General features: G+C 36.7%; 1 protein-coding gene across 2 annotated transcripts in view; it reads right to left on the bottom strand.

Moving 5' to 3' along the window:
• The window catches only part of PDZD8 (PDZ domain containing 8), an 85313-nt gene that overhangs the window by 23241 nt on the left and 46662 nt on the right, over nt 1-15410 (bottom strand). The window lies entirely within an intron of this gene.

Raw genomic sequence — 15410 nt, 5'->3', positions numbered from 1 at the left:
GGGCCATTTTACAGATCACCTTTACTTGGCTTGCTTTGGGATTTCACAATTGAACACTGAATAAAAGGGACCCAGGCAATTATGACTAGAGTATTAAAGATTTATCCCCAAACTCTGAATTATAATTGAGAGGTCAAGATTTCTAAACTAGAACTTTTTTTTTAAACTAGAACAACTTTCATATTAAATAAGTTACTGAGCTGCTTGCAAGGGGAATATTTCTATATGCAACAAACTAGGCACAGAATGTGTTAGACGTGTAACTTTCTGGTCATCTCACTGAACATCAGATGTCAGATCAATCTGTTTATGGATAGAGGGCACAAATTACTGCCAGGCCAGAGACCAGTAGCTTACTCTCCATCTCAATTAGAGGCAGTAACAAGGCTGCTTCTAGGGCCAGATTTCATATTTCACCATCCATCACGTTTAAAAATCACAAACACAACGACGAGCCACTGGCTCCATTAGCGCCATACTAAACACACACAAGGAGAAGCAAATGTTCCTGTTCCTATTATTCTCTTCCCTTCCTCCCCTTTCTTCCTTTCCCTCTCTCTCCCATATACGTATAAACACACTTCAGTATACAGTAACACAAGCAACATTTGGCTCAATTCTGAAGTGACTGAGTTAGAACTAGAGTACTATTACTCAATTTCTGCTTATAAAGAATATTTCAATAATTTGTAATTCTAAGAAGTTAATAAGACAATTTCTAGGTTCTAGAATGAAAAAGGAAACACATATGAAAAGAAAGAAAATACTGAGTCTCTGAAGGGTCATTCTGTATCAGTCTAACCTACTTTTAAGCACAGGTAGTTTTAACAACACAGAAGAGGCAAACTGAAATAGTTCATGTAGGATAGAGTCAACTACTCGGTAACTCTCTATGTTGCTGCTTCCAAGGACTCAAGTACATTCTCAACACCTTCCACTCAGGTCCCTCACTCTAACAGAAAAAAGGAGATACTGTATTTATTAGCTATCTTCTTTAGAACTGTCTCTTACCAGCAAAGAGGATTCACAATTTGGATGCACATGATCATACTGTCTTTTTCATGGAAAGTATAACTCTTGAAACAGACATATTGCAAATGTCTTGTTTTTATCTCTTGGTATAAAAGCTACTATCAACTCCCACAGAACTTTTCAAAGACCTGTCATTAAAGTTTAACCAATTTATAGTTTTTGTTTTTTTTAAAGATTTTATTTTTTCCTTTTTCTCCCCAAAGCCCCCCAGTACATAGTTGTATATTCTTTGTTGTGGGTCCTTCTAGTTGTGGCATGTGGGACGCTGCCTCAGCGTGGTCTGACGAGCAGTGCCATGTCCACGCCCAGGATTCGAACCAACGAAACACTGGGCCGCTTGCAGCGGAGCGCGCGAACTTAACCACTCTGCCACAGGGCCAGCCCCTAACCAATTTATAGTTTTAAATCAGAACAGTTCTTAAACTCATAAGCCGGCTAAACGAAAAAGAATCTGTCAGGTAAAGAGAAGTGCATTGCAGAAGTAAATTTTCATGCCCCCTGTCCCAAATGATGACAAAAATTATTTTTTAAAAAAAGTTCTTAAAGAAGCATATTTGAATAGTACAGGGTATAACTCCTAAATTCTCTCACATGGGTTTTACATGTAAACATTTTCTTTGTCAGCAGAATAACTAAATTTTCAGTAATTACCTCTTAAAGGATAGTTAAAAAAAAAACAACAACCCACTGCAATCAGCCCCTCCTTAGCACCAGGGCAGATTCAAAATTCTCTTTTGAAGGAAAAAACTGGAATGTCTGGGATGGCTTTGTATTCAATGTTGGGTCTGAATGCAGGCTCTAATGTTTGCTAGTTTTGTGATCTCAGGCAAGTGATTCAGCCTCTGTCAGTTTTAACTGTAAAACGGGAATACTAATGTTTAATACACTGGGTTGTTCTCGAGATTAAACAAAACTACGGAAATAAATTTCTAGCACAATCCAGGCAGTTCCATTATTACTCCTCAGGTGGACTAGAAAGACTTCTTTCTGGAGTGAAAATACAAGTGAGGCCCCTCAATCTTCAAAACAGAATGCCGGCATGGCCATCTGATAACCTGGTCTCTAAAGCAACTGGATGGTAAATTGGGACTGCATCCTTTGCTTTTCTAATCTAAGAGACAGCAAGGATCTAGAAATACACCGAAAAAGTAAGGTCCATTACACAAATACAACTGATCTAAGAGATCTAAAGAACAAAAATGATCCTCTGCCGAGGTTCAAAGGCTATTTATTAGGATAGTAATCACATCCAAATGATTACCTTGTAATACACTTAGGTTTCTTCTCTCTCTTTTTAAATCTGACTGAAGTCTCCATTAATGTTTTGCTTTGAAAGTAATTTAAATTTAAATTTAAATTTAATTTAAAATACAACCATTCCAGTGAAATAAAAAGCTCTGAAAAGTATCCAAACCCTGAGGTTGCCATGGAAACCAGAGAGTAGAACACTTTTGCCCTTTTTAATTCCTTTGTGAAATAGAAACAGCTCTGATTCTGAATCACCAAGTCAACCCTCAGCTTCATATATTAGCTTTGTACTTCTGCAGGGTAATTTACATCTTACTAAGGAATTGTGAGAACCTTAGGGACAAAGTGTTTTGTATAACTTTTTATCTTAAAATAATTTCAAACTTACAGAAAAGTTACAAAAACAGTACAAAGGATTTCCATTTATCCTGAACCCAAATTTCCCAACTGTTAACATTTTGCCACATTTGTTTCTCTGTCTCTGTGTATTTTTTTCTGAACCATTTGAAAATAAGGTGCAGACATGATCCTCCCTTACCTCTAAATTTTTAAGTGTGTATTTTCTAACAAAGACATTTTCTTATATAACCACAGCACAATGAGCAAAGTCAGAAAATTAACAGTGATACATTACTATTATCGAATGTACAAACTTTATTCTAGTTGGAATGCAATTTTGAAATATTTACCAATAGCCTTTTATTTCTGCATAATCTTTGACCAAGGAATCACTTAGATCAGGAGTTAGCCAAACAGCCTGTGGGCTTGGTTTTTTTTTTTTTTGGTGAGGAAGATTCGCCCTGAGCTAACATCTGTGCCAATCTTCCCCGACTGTGTACGTGGGATGCCTCCACAGCATGGCTGACAAGTGGAGTAGGTCTGCAACCGGGATCTGAACCTGTGAACCTGGGCAGCCAAAGCGGAGTGTACAGAATTTTAACCACTTGGCCACGGGCTGACCTCCTATGGGCTGTTTTTAAAGAAGTTTTATTAGAAAACGGTCATGTTCATTTGTTTATGTATTGTCTCTGGCTGCTTTAGAGTTAAAACTTCAGAGTTGAGTAGGTGTGACAGTGACTGTGTAGACTATAAAGCCTAAAACATTTACTATCTGTCCCTTTATAGAAAAAGTATGGCAAACCCTGACTTACAGAACAAATGTGCACTGACATTACAGATTTCTTTACAACATCAAAAAACTGAAAAAAGGCTAAATACTCACCAATAGGTGATTGGTTAAATAAATTATGGTACATAGTACAATATCATGTAGACATAAAAACAATGACACACATATATGGAGATAAAAATATGCCCTCAGTATATTGTTAAGTAGGAAAAAAGGCAGGTTATAAAGTACATGATCTCATTTTATTCTTTAATGAATGCATAAATACACCCTGTGAATAGTGTGTGTATGCTTGTCTTTATACAGTTCTTGTAAAACATTAACAGTGGTTTCTCTGGGTAGTGAGATTATGGTTGACTTTTGTAATTTCCTTTACAGCTTCCTGAATTTCTTTTATATGGGCACAAAGAATATAGCTCATATCAATTTCCAAACATATACCACTTTAATCTTATAGACATTGCTGACTGTATTGTTAAAATATGCAAGTTTCCTCAATTTTCACAAATGAGTGTATCAACACAAAAATTAAAACTCTGCTTCATGATATCTACTTCTTATGCTTAATGGTTTCCTACTTAGACTTCTGACAACATTCTCAGTCTTGATCAATTTACAAAAGATAATTCACATTCATTTAGAAAACAAGCCATCTGTCTACACTCTAAGAATTACTTGATAACCTTTAAAGAAATATAATGAATTACCCACAAGTAGTCTTATTTACAGTGATTAATAAAACATCCTTATCTTCCAGTATAGAGCATACTGTTTATATATAAACAGCTTTCAAATATAACTGCTATTTGTCTAGTACAATCCCATATCAATGTAAATCAACATGCTCACAAACTGGAAACACAGCTGTCCCCAAACCCACTTTAAACTCTATTCATGTTCAATGCTTATGTGGAGAAATACACAACACCTTATGGAAATATGAAAAAGACTATGTAGGACATATGAATTAAGTGTTATTGTTGCTGCCCTTTCCACTTGCCAGTCTGAAGATAATAAACATTTCAACCTAGTTTTACTTTTAGCCTATTCATTCTAAAGTACCTTCAATCAGTAAATGGTAGAACTTCACATTTACAGTGAAATGCAAAAGTGAGTGCTTGGGAGCCCGAACAGTTTAGTACCATGAACTACTTCCTAAATGTTCTAAAACTATATTAGTAATTACAAGTATCCAGGCTCTTTTCCCAAGCTATGACATTAACACTCTTTATTGCTAAGAAATTCTTAATTTATCTTAAACCTTCATGAAATTTAAATGTTTGTCCATGCTTTATTCTCAGTTGAGATGGGCAGCAGCTGGCTGATCTCCATCCTTCTTATAACAGCCCTTAAACTTGCTGATATTCTTAAAAGTTACTATTTGGGCCTCTTGTCTTTAAAAAACCACATCTCCCATGGTTGAGGAAGCTATTCCCTTGTTTTCCTCACCTTGTTACAGGAAAGATTTAAAAGGGAGTTGGAGGGGAGGGGCAGGGGATTTATAAGGATACACAAAATATCAGATAGCACTAAAAACACAGGGGCAAAAGAGGTGGCATTTAGGTCAAGTTCAATAATAACAGTTACTATGTGCCTCATACTGTGCTAAGTGTTTTACAGACATTTAACCCATATCCCATTACTATTATTTCTGGTTTACAGATTATGAAATAACTTGTTCATAGTCAGAGAACCAGAGTGGAAGAAGGCAGATTTGAATCCACCATTCATGGAGATGATATAGTAATTAAGAATATCAGCTCTGGAGTCACACTGCCTGGGTTTGCAAACTGTCTTTACCATCTGCTACCTGGGTGATTTGGGCAAGTTACTTTCTGACTGTGTGTCTCAGTTTCCTTATACGGAATGGAGATGATAATAGTGCCTATTCTCATGGGGTTGTTATGAGAATTATATGGTTAATACATATAAAGTCTTAAAATCATGACTGGTAGAGAGAAATTGCTCATCTTGTTAATTGCTCCTACCACTGGACTGAATACCTATGGGCAGGGAGTTATTATACTACTGCAGGATCTCTGATAACACCTTCCTAACACTTTCCTAAATTGTTTATTTCCTAGTTCTGCATCCTGCACTGAGTGTATGACTCAGAAAATGAGCTATTTGACTAAGTGGATTTCTATGGGGAAGTGCTACTGTGCCTTGAATAGGACATTTTAGTTCATGACAAAGTATAGACTGAATCAGTTTTACTTGGATCACCATCAACTGGAGGGTCCTGAGAAACATAATCCAAAAATAATATTTGTTTCATTAATATTATGTCCTTAACTTTTGCTCAAAATCTCTTTAAAAAAATATTTAGTGTCTGACTACTTCATTGTGAAAGTGTCAAAAATGACTTTAGTGGAGCCATTTTAAAATGGAGTTGGAACTGCCTTTCCAGAGAAACTGCTTTGCTGTCTTGAACCTTCAACTGGGCCAAATCTTGGGATCAGGGCCAAACTGACAATTGTTTTACAAGCAATTGTTTGAGAAGCCAGCAGGAGAACTGACATCTTGATCACAAAGACTGAGGACTGTGGACTCTCTGAAGATAGAATCAATAGTCAATCAATGTTTAGCCAAGACCAGCTCTCTGTCTCTAATTCCAATTAAAATCTTCGGAATGCAACCTCCCTCCTTTGCCTTTCAAAGCCCCTGACTTACTCCCTTACTATCTGGGTTTCCACCTGAATCTTGCTCCCCGAACTGCAATTCTTTGATCCCAAATAGTCGTTTTGCCTCTTAAACTGGTTTCTCTTTTTGCAGGCTGACAAAACCGTTCTGCTTCTCTTTATTCTATTTGAGAAAAGATATCAAAAACAGAGCATATACACCAAATAAAGTGTTCAACTTATTAGGTAAGATGTTGAAATTTTAAATAACAGCACCAAAAATATAAACACAAAAACAAAAAACAGTAGATCAAGGCAGCACATGAAAAAAATTCCATCTCTGGACTGACCTTTGATAATCACTGTACCTCAAACCTGACGTGTCCAGAATGAGATCTTTCTCCTCTTCCTTCTCCCTCTTTGTGGCTCAGTCTTTCTGGCTTCCTCTTTCCCTCTCCAAAAACCCCTCCATTTCCAGTGGTATCCAAGCCACAGTGACTCTATTTTCCATTTTCATTGCCATCATTCTGGTACAGACTTTGATTATCCCTTACCTCCACTATTCCAAGTCTTTCCCTTGTCAAATCATCCTTGATTTTATCCATTTGCTGCCAGATTTGGTAAACATACTATTTACTACCTACCATATGCTGGGTACTACACTAGACATTTTAATATATAGAATCTCACTTATCCCTCACACAACCATGTGAAACACTATCAGTCCCATTTTATAGAGGAATTACGTACTTGTGGATGAGATGAGTTTGGGGACTTTGACTAAGATCATGCTGCCAAAAAGTGACCTAGCTAAGACTCAAATTCAGAGGCAAGTCTGTCTAAAGCAAGATTCTGATAAGCTCACTTTCATTCTAAAATCCTCCATTACTCCTACTGTCTTGGGGAGTAACAGCCAAACTTCTTAGTGCAGTATTTAACACTCTTCTACAAATGGTCCAACTCTTTTTATTCTTGTTTTGCATAATCTTCCTACACTACCGTATTCTTTAGCCAACCTGGATAACTCATTGTATCCTAAACACACTCAAATATTCTCACTCTTTACTTGGGTTTACGGCATGTCCTTCACTGTCACATCACAAAATCCTACCTACCCTACCATCAGAAATCCTACATATACTGTGAGGCTTAGCTCAAATGTCACCTCCTTAACATATTCTTTCCTGGTTTTCCCAAAAGAATACTATCTCCCCTTCATTGGAACCTCATAGTGCTTTATTCTGAAACTTAGAGCATTCATATGCTAACGGTAATATTCATGCTCATCATACTGTTGATCTTATTTCCTCATTGTTTATCTTCCTTGAAGGAAAAGACCATACTCATACTGCCTTATACCTCATACTCAGTTTCTTCTTTATCTTACTCACAGTGCCTTACAGTGATTTGATCTGGAGAGTTGATATTTCTATATTTTAACCTAAGTTCCCACTCTTTTCACAGTATTTCTCATACATAATAAACACACATAGAAAATACGAGACAGAGACCTGCATCCTTCATTTTTAACCAAGGTGAACTTTAAGAGTGGAAATGCTGCATAGGATTTACTACTAAAGCTCAAAGGCATTTAATTTATTTAAGAAACCAGAACATTATAACAGAACAATATATATGGTTAAAATTTCACTGAGTCCCTATTGTGCTTGCAAATATTATCAAATTCAACCAACCAGAGTTTTCATAAAAACTGACATTTTCACAAAAGCTTTATTTGCTTTAATCTTTCCCTTCCTTTTGATAAGATTAAGGCTGTAAATGGCAAATGGTTAAACAGGAGCACCAAAATGCTATCTGCAAGGCATCTGGCCTTAAACAAACACACCAAAATGCCAACTCTGAAACATCTAGCCTAATGTAATTTATAAATTTGTCTAAGATATTCTTACTTGAAATCACAGTGCCTTAGGGAGCTCTTCCAGATTCTTTGTATGTACATTTGACAATATGTGGATAAAACTGAACAGATCATTCAGCAAGACCTCTAAAACTCTCTAAAACTAAAAGAGAAGTAAGACAAGTAAAATTTTACATCACAGTCAGTTTATTTAGGCTACACTGAATTACATACACGTAGAGTAAGAAGTTCTTTTGATGTTTTTAATAATGCCATTATACCATTTATGTACCATATCTGTAAACTAAAATATACACTCTAAAAACTAGGTTTTTCACAGAAGAAATATTGAGTAGTAAATCTCATTTTGTGCACTTTCTCAACCTAAACATTTTTTTTGGTCAAAACATACATCAGAGATAGCCTTGAAGGGAGAAAAAGAAAGAAGCATGACTAAGTCATGCTGAAACCTGAAAGTGTGAAATAAAAAGAGTTGAAGATAAATGGAGGCTCATGGCCAAGACACCCAGCTTGTCTTCTCAGAAACACTTACTGAATACCCACTAAATGCCTCGAGTGCTGTGAGCAACAACAATCATGGTATCTGCTGGAAAGGAAGATACTGGTGGAGATAACAGTGATAAAATTATCATAAAAATATAAATGTGACAAGTATTACCAAGGAGTTTCAATGCTCATTACAGGTGGTTTCCCAGCAGAATGATGATCGGTTGGTATATCACTTAGAGTCTAACAAGGAAACAGAAAACATCTAAGTATTTGAAACAGAGGGATTTTAAAGCAGAGAAATGGCTACTCAGTGATGGAAGAACTGAGAACAAAACAGGAGACAGTGAAGCAATTCAGACATTAGCAAGCAACCTTAGGCTGGAAGGACAAAGGGAGTAAGTGGTAGAAGGGAGAAGTGACTTTTGTAGAAGTCAGGGGCTGGAGCATCAAGGATAAGCTGAAGCATGGCAGGCCTGTCCTGTGAGAAGCATGGAGCCACGGAGGAGAAATAGCAGCCGCCAGACATGTTGTCTAAGGCAGAGGAGAAGAAGAAGAATACCCTCGCTCCCCTAGTCCACTCCCATTTCCCACCCAGCTAAAAGTCGGCTGACAGTGAAGCCTTAGAAATACAGCCGGCAGAGGTCAGCCCTCTCTTGACATAGTGCGGGAGAAGGGCCCAAGAATGTATCTGAAGGCAAACAAGCTAAGGTCTGGCACAAGCAGAGATCTGAAGAATGGAGATAGGTACAGGTATGCATGTGGAGAAATATGCTGGGGGAAGGGTGCATATGTACAAAGGCTGCGTAGTGGACAGACGATGGCAAGTATAAACAAGTGAAATACGGGTAGCACAGCTAAAGCAGAATGGGAGGGCAGCAGGGAGGGCTAGAGAAAGATAGTGAACAGGTCTGGGAGGTATCTCACATCAAGTAATTTTCTTTATACTAGGAGCTATAAAAAGCCATTGAGAGATTTAGGGAGGCAATCAATAGAATAAGATTTCTATTTCAAAACAGATCACTTATCGGTCCCCTCCTCCTCGGAGGACATACACTGAACAACTACAATATGCCAGGAATTCCATTAGGTGCAGGACACATAGCATAAAAAGAATATAGAATATTTGTGTGCCTGCAAAGTCCACTAGGAAGTATGTAGTGTGCAGTACTATCAAAGACCTTTTAAGCATCCTTCTTTTAGTATTTACCATCTGATTAGCATCAGGGACACGAGATTTATCTTCAGAACCCCACAGACTTAGTTCCTTGCTCAGTAAATTTACTGATCATCCTATTACTTAGTTTTTGTATTTATATGCTTCTATTAATCATTCACTCACCTTTGTCTTTTCAGCTGAAGAATTTTTTCCCATCCATTTATCTTTATATGGCTATCTCATTTCTGTGTTTATTTTAGCTCTTTCTCCCCACCTTATCCAGCTGTTATAAATTTCTTGTATTACAAAAACCAGAAATGAACAAATAATTCTTTCTGTGAGAATTTCATGGTTTTTAAATAAGTATATTCATTTTGTGATACCCATTCTCATGAAAAGCTGAATTTCTTGTTATGGAGGCACTATGACATAGTGTCTATTTCTTTTAGGATCCTAGATCACATATATTTTAAGCATAGTTTGGAATTCTTTCTAACATACTTGACCTGAGAGCTCTTTCTTCATTTTGTACCTCTTAACTTGGCACATCTTAGAAAAGTTTAGTGCCACGTGCAAATCTGAATATTATATTATACGTTTCTTCTTCTAAGTCTGTGCTCCAATAAAGTAGCCACTAGCCCATGTGGCTACTGAGCACTTGAAATGTGACTAGGATGAATTGTGATGTGCTGTAATTGTAAGATATGCACCAGATTTCAAAGACTTTGCATAAAAATAAAATAATTTTTATGCTGATTACATGTTGAAATGACAATGTTTTGGGTCTACAGGTCAAACAAAACATTACTAAAATTAAGTTCACTTGTTTATTTTTACTTTTTAAAATGTGGCTACAAGAAAATTTAATTACCTAAGTGGTGTGCATTTTATTTCCATTGGACAGTGCCATTTTAGGTCATTTGTGAAAAGTGATCAAAGTCCTGGACTCAATCATTCAGGATATCATACCTGGTCATCTTTACCCTGTTTCCCATATCCTTAAGGCAGATCCATCTGCGACAAAATATTCTCCTAGTAATTAGATGATTTGAGAACCTTTAGAAGAGATTTTTATCAAAAGCTTTCTGAAAGTTGAAAATGCACTTACTGTTTCCATTTCTTCTACACACTTGTTTAGCATCTTCATATTAGACAGGCCCTATACACTGTATTTTCTTCCAACTGTTTCAACCAAGTGTTTCCTGTATTCAGTTGCCTTAACCTTTACTCTAGAAGTAAAGGAAGACTCACTGGGCTCTATAATAAGGTAGATTGTCTCTGAATCACGCTCAACCTTGGGCAATTGATTCAAACATGGCTTAAAACATGGCTGATCTTATTATGAAGGCCCTTCCATTCAAATCCTATCTCCTCATAGTTTCAGAGCTCTCTTTGCCTCTCCTCTAAAATGATTTCACTAACACCACTCTCAAACTGTCTCCTAATTATCAGAATACCATTCACAATCCAGTTTTTGTTAGAGGTAGTAGAATTTAATGGAACAAGTATAGATTCTATAGGCAGAAGACTTTGGCTCTTTGTATATGGCAAAAGTATTTCACAGACTAAAGTGTTACATGTTACATATTTGACTTGCATGTCTCTTTTTATATATTGACTGTAGTTTTTACAAAGTAGACATCATCTGCTCAAAGCTCTTTAATTGTTATGGGTGTGTTTAAACAGAAAAATGAAGGGAGACTGATAACGAAAGATGAAGTCCAGAATCTAGGAGGTGAATTCTTCTGACTTTATAATTTGGGGTACAGCTGACCCTAACAAAAGCCCTTCTTATAGCCAGTCGCAAGTTGCCAGCTGACATCATATAACCCTCTGAAAAGAATATACTCATTCTGATTAAGAGTTCCAAATTATCATTTATGGATTCTCCCCAACTGTAACTGAATGCTCTTCAGGGATTTATTACTTACTTTTCAACAGATCTGAAATATCTTGACATCTCCTAATGCACCACAGTTCCCTCTGGTACCTGCATCGTGGTCTACACAAGACATGAAGTGCTTCTGCTTTTATTTATACTGAACATATGATTGATCCAGTATCTCTCTTCTGCCCATGTACTGTATATTTAGGAACCCAGCAGATTCCTTTCTAATTCCTTCTCTACTTCAAAACAGGAAGAAATCCATATTCTTCCTTCCTCTTTGATAGTGACATATTTATGCTAATGTAGTGATTTAATAGTTATTTGGATTTTTAACCTTCTCTCTCTAATTATAGAAGAAAAGACAAGTCTCTTATGAAAAAGAACTGCTATCAAGTGTCTGACAGTAGAGTGCGGTATGTTGGAAGGAGAGGGAGTAGGGTCAGCATCAGAAAATGTACATAAAAAAGCTTGTTTTCAAAATTAAAACTCTTTTCATCTTTTTATTCAGAATGGAGAACAAGGGAAAGAGCCAGACAGGACAGCTGGGTGCCAACTGGTCCCCACTGCCTCTTCCTCTACCCCAGAACTCTCAGATTCAGAGGTTCCACAGCTGATTTTCGTGGTGCCTTCTCTTCTCCCCAAATAGCCTCAAGCCTTCCAGGTTGCACAAAGAATAAAACAGTCTGTTTGAAGAATCAAGTGACAGTGTGGACAACTGATAGAAGACACAGACATAGGCATAGGCAGGTTAGCTGAAACAGGTAGAGAGAGAATAAGAGAAAAGAATATTTACTGACAACCTATTTTATGTCTGGAACTAAAGATAAAAGCAAGTGGGTGGTCAATGGTGAAGGAACTCTAATTCTGGGAGAGTAAGACTCAGGATCTCTCTCTCTCTTTAAAACCATGTGTAATTATGTGACATTTATGTGCTCTGTTTGCTTCACCATGTACACAATAATGATTACGTGTGCTTTAATACGTTTATATGTCAGATTAATTTTATTGTGAATTTTATTTGATAAGCACTTAAATTATAGACGATATATGGGGCTGGCCCCGTGGCCGAGTGGTTAAGTTTGCGCGCTCCGCTGCAGGCGGCCCAGTGTTTCCTTGGTTCGAATCCTGGGCGCGGACATGGCACTGCTCATCAGACCACGCTGAGGCAGCGTCCCACATGCCACAACTAGAAGAACCCACAACGAAGAATACACAACTATGTACTGGGGGGCTTTGGGGAGAAAAAGGAAAAAATAAAATCTTTAAAAAAAAAAAAAATTATAGACGATATATAGTTGTTTCCATAGTTTTCTACTGAAATATCATGGCCTGAAACTTTTTTAAAATCTGAAAACTCCTTTAATTTGCTCCTTAGTGAAAGGGAGGCAAATTATCATCCTAAATCTGCATAGCACTATGGACTGAAATAAATCATAAACTGCCTTGTCTCTTTTGGTGTGGGCAAACATATTTTTTTTTTTTTTTAAGATTTTTTTTTTTATTTTTTCCTTTTTCTCCCCAAAGCCCCCGGTACATAGTTGTATATTCTTCGTTGTGGGTTCTTCTAGCTGTGGTACGTGGGACGCTGCCTCAGCGTGGTTTGATGAGCAGTGCCATGTCTGCGCCCAGGATTCGAACCAACGAAACACTGGGCCGCCTGCAGCGGAGCACGCAAACTTAACCACTCGGCCACGGGGCCAGCCCCTGGGCAAACATATTTTTAGTATTAACTTTGTCACCTCTTGCAAGATGATCCTTTAATTTTTGTTTGAGCCTAACATACAATTTATTCTCACCTCCGCATTTTATGGGATTCCCATAAGGAATCTGTTTTTATTTATTATTTTTAAAGACCCCACCACAAAGTACCTCATTTATCCTACGAGGTCTTTTATTTTGCAAATGAGCTAATAAGCAAGGCACTGATCTGAGTGTCTGATTTTGCTCCAAACTTTCTTGGATTTCTAATAAGGTAGCAAGTTAGCTTTATGCAGGCTATTTGTTATTCTTTTCAACTATTCCCTGATATCCCAATTTAAGAAAAATTCCTTTAAAAATAAAGTCATCAAATACATTTGAATTGGGTTTTTTTGCAGCAAGATCATCAACTAGCCACCTAAATGGCATCCATTATCTTTTCCCCTTGCCTTCTACTTCTACAAAGGCTGAAAAACGCAATGATTCCCCATATTTCCTTGACTGCTAGGAGAGATGATCTGACTCAGTTCTAGCCAATGAGCTATAAGTGGAAATCCCTGGGAGAAGATTCCAGGAAAGCATTTAAAAAGCACAAAACCTGACTGACATGTGCCTTTGGCATGCCTTAGACCTCACTCTTTTTCTTTAAAAAGTGGATCCCTAGGAGCACATTAGACATCTTGCAACTGTGAGGACAAAAACCCCATGCTAAGGATGATGGAGGAGGAAGCCAATAAGAACCAGGCTCCTTGATTACAGTACTGTTGAGCTGCCATACTATCCCAGGGCTTATCATACAAGACACATCTTTTTTACTTAAGTCACCATTCATTAGACTGTGGTAATACTTGCAGCTAACATATTACAATTAATCTATCTCCACTTCCCAACATTTGCGCAAGTATTACAAATCTAAAGCTTTCCACTTATTACTGATCTTACCCTATTAACAGCATGATAAGGTACATTACAATGCTTTAAAAACTCAAAGGCACATTTAAGATATGGAAGGAATTAAGTTTCTTTCATTCTGCATATTCACTGAAATTAGTGGCTAACTTCACTGAATAAATTTCAACATTTAAAAAACTGATTTAAACCTGAAGATTATATTTATACAAAGATAGCTTCTAAGCTCATCGTATACTTTAGCATACTTTTTAATGATGCTTTTCTATCCAAATTTGCTATATCCCAAATCATCAAATCTTACTCTGCAATGCTTTACATGGTTTGAAGAACACTCTAATTCTGCTCCCTAGAGTTATTAAATTCAGACATATGTAATTTAATGCCTGGAGACACTTAACTTCTGCTGACATTTTTGACACCAAATGTAATTAGTAACCTAGAATTCTTTCTCCACAACTACCTATGACATATGCAAAGATCTAAAATTATGACTCAAGACTGAAGTCTCACTAACCTTTGATATAAAATATTAAAGCTGCCTAATCTCATATCTTCAGAAACATAATAAAGGAAACTGAAAATGCCAAAAGCAATGGCAAGTTATGACCATTTCATATCCAGACAAAACAATAATGCTTTTTCATGTATTTATGTATTTCAGAACAAACTGTAAAACTGGTTATTTTATTCCTGAGGAGTTGCTTGTAAATTGCTTGAGATATAACTTAAACGGAAGTTGGGGCATGAGCAACCACCAAAGAAAGGGATACTTTCCTAAAAACCACTATTTTGACTATGTCATTCCCATGCTCAAAATCTTCAACAGCTCCCTACTTCTTTCGTAAATTCAAACTGATGGGTCAGCCCATCTTCCCTTTCTGGCTTTATTTCCCCCTACTTTCCCACCCTGATCAAAATTACTCTATTTGTTCCAAAAGAATTTGACACTGCTTAATTTTTATTTAAGGATCTTCACAACAATTATTACATAAACAAACTGGAAACAATTTAAAAGTCAAAGGAACATCCATAAAAATAGCACATAACCACTAAAAGTCATACTCTTCAAGAGCACGGCAATATGCTTATTACAGACCTATTTAAAAAACTGAGAATTGTGACTATTTTAAAAAATGCTACAAAGAGTAACAGACTAATCTAGAAATAGCAAAAAGCACTACAACTATAGTAGTATATTACTACTATAAAACAGCTAGGTGATACAGTTTAAAAATATCTATTCACTAGCATAATAAAGACAAAATAGAGAAATAGTTTTCCCAAATACTGGATACAAATAATAATCATAGAATTGGTTACACTGCCATAAAGAGTCAAATGTGATAGAAATAAATATC

The sequence above is a fragment of the Equus asinus genome, chromosome 2 (assembly GCF_041296235.1).
Source record: "Equus asinus isolate D_3611 breed Donkey chromosome 2, EquAss-T2T_v2, whole genome shotgun sequence".
NCBI classification, from domain to species: domain Eukaryota; kingdom Metazoa; phylum Chordata; class Mammalia; order Perissodactyla; family Equidae; genus Equus; species Equus asinus.
Note: the sequence above shows the minus strand (reverse complement) of the source record. Positions and strands in the feature narration are given on the sequence as shown.